Consider the following 6,684-nt stretch of genomic DNA (forward strand, 5'->3'; position numbering starts at 1 on the left):
ATAAGATCTTTGATTATTATAAAAATTTTATAAAAAATTAAAATTAATTTTAATTAATTAAATTTTAATTTTTATTTATTATAAATTTTATTATAATATATTGATGCCGTGTTTAAAATGCATTGTATGTTTATAGAGAAAATTTTTTAATAAATATACAACGATTGTTCGGACCCACGGCTCACCATCTCGAGCCAGGGGCCATTCAATCTCATCACACGATCCTTGAACCCGTCTTCATCCACCAGCTCCCGCTGCTCCCGCATCACGAACATCCCCAGATGGATGTGCAGCGGGTGATTGTCGTCCGTCAGATTGATCACGTGCCACACCTTGCTGCTGCCTTCCCTCAACGTCTTCGTTGCCGGCTCAATGAACCTTCCCTTTGGGCTATAAATGTGTTGGCTCACCTGTCACACTCTCGTACCCGTACATTGCGACGTACCGCCTCTTCGCCATTCGGTGCAGCGCCGGCGCAGGATACCGGAACTGCCTCTCTAGTATCCGCAATGGCTCCGCCGCCCGATCATGAACTTCATCATCCGGCCGTTGATCTCGTCGGCTGGGTCGCCGGAGGGGTACGACTAGGTTGCGTCACTGGCGAGGATCGCCGAATCAGTCGGCGATCGAGAGAAATCGACGATTATGTCGGCAATCTCCGACGGCCGGCGGGGCGGGGAAGAATTTCTTGGAGCTCACAGTGGATGAATCGGAGGTCGTTGGTGAAGAAGAAGTGGAAGCAGTACCGGCAATGTCCGACAGTGGGGAAAGGCCTTGCTACTGGCGATGATGGCGTCGCACCGTGCTCCAGGTAAAGACGAGCATGGCTTTTCGAAATCTTTTTTTATTTATTATTATTATTATTTTTTACCATAGTTAAACATGAGGCAGCAGGCCAGCAGCGGTTTAAACTGGACAACGTGCCTAATTTTTGATAGATTAGTCTATGGCCGACGTGGTAGACCAAGTCTATCTAAGTTCCATCGATGGCATGTTATGTCTATAATGTACGGTCAATTATTGGTTGGATCTAATCGAAAGATCATAAATTATTTAATTCTTTTTTTTCTTTATTTTTCCTCCTCAACATACGCCTTATCATCATGTATTTAATATCTTCTCCTCCTTTAGCAACACGCGTCACGGTGCATTTAATTTCATTTCTCTTATCCTAAATACCAAATTAATGGTCCACTTTGGGATGGATCCAACCAATAAATTTATGCTAGTGTACAGATATTGCTTAAAAATACTGAAAAAGAAATTAATATTAAAGAAGATAAAATACTAAGACGAGATATATAAAGCTGAGAGGCAGCAGAGGGAGAGCGGGCAAAAGCGACAGCACCGAAAAACCACAAGACATTCCGCGACATGGCCTCTCTTCCTCCTCCTCCGCCGCTGCCGCCCCTCCGGCAGCTTCCCCTGTCGTCGGAGGATTCCGGGTACAGCGCCTCCCCCTCCCCCTCCTCCTCATCATCCTTGTCGTTCGCGTACAGTCCCAGTCTCCTCATCATCGCCGCCATTCTCGCCTTCGTCTTCGTCGCCTCCGCCTCCATCCACCTCCTCCTCCGCTTCCTCTCCCGCCCGTCCTCCTCTTCCTCCTCCTCCTCCTCCTCCTCCTCCTCGGCTCCGCCTCTCATCCACCACGGCCGGTCCTCCTCCACCTCCTCCGCCTCGTCGGCGCTGTCCGATCAGGAAAAAGCGGCCCTGATCGAGTCCCTCCCTCTCTTCTCACTGGCCTCCGCGGTCGCCGTGCTCCCCAAGTCGTCTCCTGACTGCGCCGTCTGCCTCTCCCCCTTCCACCCCCACGACGAGCTCCGCCTCCTCCCGGCCTGCCGCCACGCCTTCCACTCCCCCTGCATCGACACCTGGCTTAGATCCACCCCTTCTTGCCCTCTCTGCCGCTCCTCCATCACCCTCCCCGCTCCGCCCCTCCCGCCGCCGCCCCCATTGTCGGCAGCGGCGGAGGACCCTCTCAGATCCAGCAGCTTCCGCATCGAGATCGGAAGCGTCAGTCGCCGGAGGACGCCCTCGGAGGAGGACGCTGCCGGAGCGGCCACCTCCCTCCCCACTCCGCCTCCGCCTCCGCCTCCGCCTCCCGCTGCCGCAGCCGCACCTGCGGTCCTACTCGCTGGGGTCGTCCTTCGAGTACGTGGTGGACGAGGAGGTAGAGGCGGTGGTGGCCCGGATCCGGAGGGCGAAGGAGTACAAGGCGGACCCGGCGGGACCTTCGCCACCCGGGGCGGAGGTGGCGGAGGCGGCAGGCGGAGGAGGAAGAAACTGGCTCAAGGAATACGTGGACTGGCTGGCCTCGTCGGCGTCCTCCTCCTTCTCATCGCTCCGGTTCTCAGGGCGGTGGAGCCACCGCTACGACGACGGCGTCGGCGGCGGAGGACGGGACTCGTGGGACGTGGAGGGAAACTGTCAACAACGGGAGGGAGAGGAGAGCGATCACGCCTTCTACCGATGGCTCGTAGGGGCATAGTTGTAAATAAATCCCACTGTAGCGGGCAAATTCCATTCTTCCTTTTACTTTAACCCCCCTGGTGCACCCAATGGAAGCTTCTTCAGGATAAAACCAGGCATGCAAAAGAGTCGCTGTTTTCAGAAGAAATTACAAGAATGCGATCCCGGCGGCGGAGGCTCGGGAGTCGGCGTTCCTTCTTTTCTTCCCTTCCTTTCTGCCAGGATTTGCCCGACGAATGGGGATTTAAGAACGGCGTGACGATATCAAATCGCACCGGCACCGAGTGGAATTAGATGTTCGAAAGACTGTTAAATGTGGGAGGCTGGTGGGTTCCGCAGCATTGTTGGGAGTGTTTTGCTTGTTCCTGAGAGATTTTTACTTCAGTGTGGACTCCAGGAGAGGAATGTGGAAGGAGTGAGAACAGAGGGGTTGGAATTTTGGGTGGGGGGGATCACTGATGAAGGGAGACAAGCATCTCTCCCTCTCTTTCAATGCTCTCATTAATAGCTCATTGTTCCACTGCCAGGCGCCAGCACCCAGTTAGCTGAATGTATTCATGGTATGTATGGGTGGGTCGATACGAAAAAGGGTAAAGTTTCTTTTCCCACAGAATATTGTCATGTAAAAAGGAAAGTTGATGTATAGTGAATGTATACTTTCACCCATTATTTGTCAACCTACTTTTTATGTCTTACTCCAAGTTATTATGGTTGTAACGTTAACATGAAGAATGAGTATTATGTGTCGATACTGTCACTCCCAAGTTGATTTTATGCTTGAGTCGACAAATTAAATTTAGATGCCCAGGAAAGAAAAGTTCCAAAGCGGAGGGCTGACTGTTCCCTTTTTTTTTTCTTTTTTTTTTTTTTGTAATTACAAAATTGCCGTGTCATGTGGGATGACGATGGAAAGTTGAAGCTAGGTGTCATGGTAGTGAGTGCAAGAAGAGGCTATACCCATTGCATTCCAGGATATGCTTGGTTGGAAGAAAGTGCAAGGGCAAAAGCTTGGTTCTGACGTATGTCATCATTTCAATGTGTTCTGCTTGGTGGAAGTGTAAAACCGAAACAAAATTTTCTGAAAACTGCGATATTTAATTTTCCAAGGGAGAGAGAGAGAGAGAGAGAGAGAGAGAGAGAGAGGAGTAGGACTGATAAAATATGATCCGATTCGTCAATTCGATTTGTATTCGATCCATCATAAATAAATTTAGATTTAGACTAAAAAAATTTGGATTATAAATAGATCGACCTATTTAACCCGTTTAATAATCGGTCAGATATGGATTTTAGATATATGATCTTTATCCCGTTTAATCCGTTTAATATTTAGATTGGATTGAGTCAGATAACCCATTTAACCTGTTTCACCTGTTTAACCTATTTCTGATCCATTTAATCCGATCTGTGTAATTTGTTTAACCCATTTAAGATCCGTTTAACCTGTTTAACCTGTTTTTGACCCATTTAACTTGATCCGTTTAACCTGTTTAACCCGTTTAACCTAATTTTGATCTATTTAATAAATGGATTAAACGGATTGGATCAGGTTACCTGTTTAATAAATAGGTCAGATTCAGATTTGAATTTTTGACCCGTTTAATAAATAGGTCGGGTTTGGGTTGATCATTTTCTGACCCGATCCGTTTATGACCAACCCGATCCGTTTGCGACCACCGATCCGTTTGCCACCCCAAGAGAGGAGGGGATCCAAAGTTACTATAAAAAAGTGGATGTCTGCGACTTTTAAGACATGCAGCGAACCTTGCAGTAATTTTCCAAGCTGGTTGCTATAGTACGAGGATGGTTGGCGGCACCTGGGTCTAGAGTTCACACAATCTAGAGTGGAGGTAGGGCCGGCTTAAAGATAAGACCATTAAAGCTCTTGCTTTAGGCCCCCAGGCTCCTCTGCAATCTGTCTCCACCGCATCCAGCCATTCACCTACAAGAAGAACGGTACCAGAGATGGAGACGGCGAGACGAGAGATGACGAGATGGGAGTCGTCCACCTCTAACATCTCTTAGGGCCGTCTTCTCACTGGAGACGACGAGACGAGAGTCACGACCTCACGGGACTCAGGAGTGGTTCTTGATGAGGAGGCGGAGGGCATTATCAGTGGAGAAGAATGGGTGTCCATTGAGGCCGCAGGCGAAGAAGTCGGTAATTCGGACGGTGGGATCACCGGAGAGCTTGCAAAGGGAGGCCTCGAGGCGGGCGAGGGTGATACCGGTGAGGAAGCCATCGAAGGTACCGGCGGCACCATCGTCGATGGAGAGGATGCAGACCTGTCCGACGGCAGCGGTCTGGCTTGAGGGGCGTCTCCCGATCTTCGACTACGGATATTTCAGGCTTGAGGGGCATCTCAAGGCGGCGACGGAGTCCTAAGCTTCTGGTGGAGGGGCTGTTCCAGGCTTCCAGCGGCTGAGTAGTGGCAAGGAAGGTGGAAGGGCACGACGATCATTTTTTTTCTTTTTCTAGTTGCGACACATATGGCAGATGGTGCGGCAGAAGAAATAAAGACGTCTCTCTTCGCTCATCTGTCTCTCTCCTTTCATGATTAAAAGAAGAAATCACGGCATCATGCCCGTCAAGAGCTTGTCTAGGGTTTGGTTTGGCCATCCCTCGGGCTTCATCTGCATCTGTCTCCATGGCATCATCTTCGTCAGCAGCGGCCACGCCGGTGCCTAAGATCTGCTTCAACTCCCATTGCAAGGAGCCGAAATCAAAGGGTCCTCAGAGGAAGGGGTGGCGACTCTGCTCTGACGAGTTCGTCGATCTCTGCGACCGTTGCTCATATGCTCTTTTTTTTCTCTCTCTTGTGCTTTTGTCCTTTTTATGTATTTTATTTTTTCTACATCCGAATCATTCTATGAGTTGATTTCTACATTTGATCTTGTCGGGCTTTCTTGATTTCTTGATTTGTTGCTTTTTCTCATAGGTTTCTACTATAACGATCCAGTGGAAGCACCATGTGGTTTGTAAAATTTTATTTTTTGATTTGTTTTTTAGTCAATTTTGAGATTTATCAAGGATTTGCAGATTGTTTTATGACGTGCTCAAGTTGGAGTTCTGTTGTACGAAGAGGCTTTGATTTTTCACCGATTTAACTTTCGGTTGAAATTATTTATTTTTTTTATATTTTTTGTTTGCTACTGCATATTTTTTTGGATCTGATAGGCTTTGAAGTGATTTCATCAGCGTAGTATGATGCAAAAAATAAAATTTTAATAAAAAATTATATAAATTTTAATAAAAAATATTTTAAAATTTAACTTTAGGTCTATCTATATATTGAGAAGCCCAAAATGGAGGTAGGAGCACCCACGTTTTATTGATAGTTTAAGAAGTATTGTACAGGGCTATCAATTCATTGAGACGGGATTTTCTTATAGTCTACTTTTATGGCTTTAAGGATCCTCTTTCCTTTTTTTCGGGATTAAAATGTTTTACTATTTAGGGAAGAAACGGTCGTGTTCTTGCTTGCCCCATAACAAATATAAGAAAATCATATATGATCGAAGTGCAGTGAATGTCAACAATCAGAAGTCTGAAAGCGGCACAACCATCTATTCCACGGATTATCATCCTACAGTAAAAGATGATCATTATAAAAAGAAACCTGGAAACATAAAATTGCGATTAGACATATTTTAAGTATACTCGTACTCTCTTTGTCAAAGATCACTTTCTTTCTGAATGTGTAGGCTGAGTGGCCTTGGACTGGATCTGGGACGCCAAACACTATGCCTGTCAGTCTCGTGCCTGTTGGGTATGCAAGTCCTTGTGAAAAAATTCAAAGCCCGATTAGGGATCAAGAAGTCACGGAAGCAACCTACGGAAAGATGAGCACCTAAAGAGACAGAAGATTTTATATTCGAGTCAACTTGATTCCAGTATGAGTCGATTCGACTCCATATGAATCATATTTCGAAATTCAGTGGATGGCATACAGACAAGTCGATTCAATTTCAATATAAGTCGATTCGGTTTCAGATGAGTCAACTCGATCTCAGTTCAAGTCAATTCGATTTTCGTGACACAGTTTAAGCCAATTATTTTAGGATTTCGATGCCTAATTAAAGATAGCTCACGAGGGTTTTACATGCATGCACTCAAAGCAGCGTAAGGAGCCTTTCTTGAGACTACAATCTAGAGATCTATTTTATGTGTGATAGATCTTTGTCCCTCTACTTATTTTTGAGGGATTCTACTTG

The 6,684-nt window shown here is 46.6% G+C and overlaps 1 pseudogene; it reads left to right on the plus strand.

Moving 5' to 3' along the window:
- Positions 1 to 1,252: 1,252 nt before the first annotated feature.
- On the plus strand, positions 1,253 to 3,146 carry LOC140856880 (E3 ubiquitin-protein ligase ATL4-like; annotated as a pseudogene).
- Positions 3,147 to 6,684: the final 3,538 nt, after the last annotated feature.

The sequence above is a fragment of the Elaeis guineensis genome, chromosome 4 (assembly GCF_000442705.2).
Source record: "Elaeis guineensis isolate ETL-2024a chromosome 4, EG11, whole genome shotgun sequence".
Classification (NCBI taxonomy): Eukaryota; Viridiplantae; Streptophyta; class Magnoliopsida; order Arecales; family Arecaceae; genus Elaeis; species Elaeis guineensis.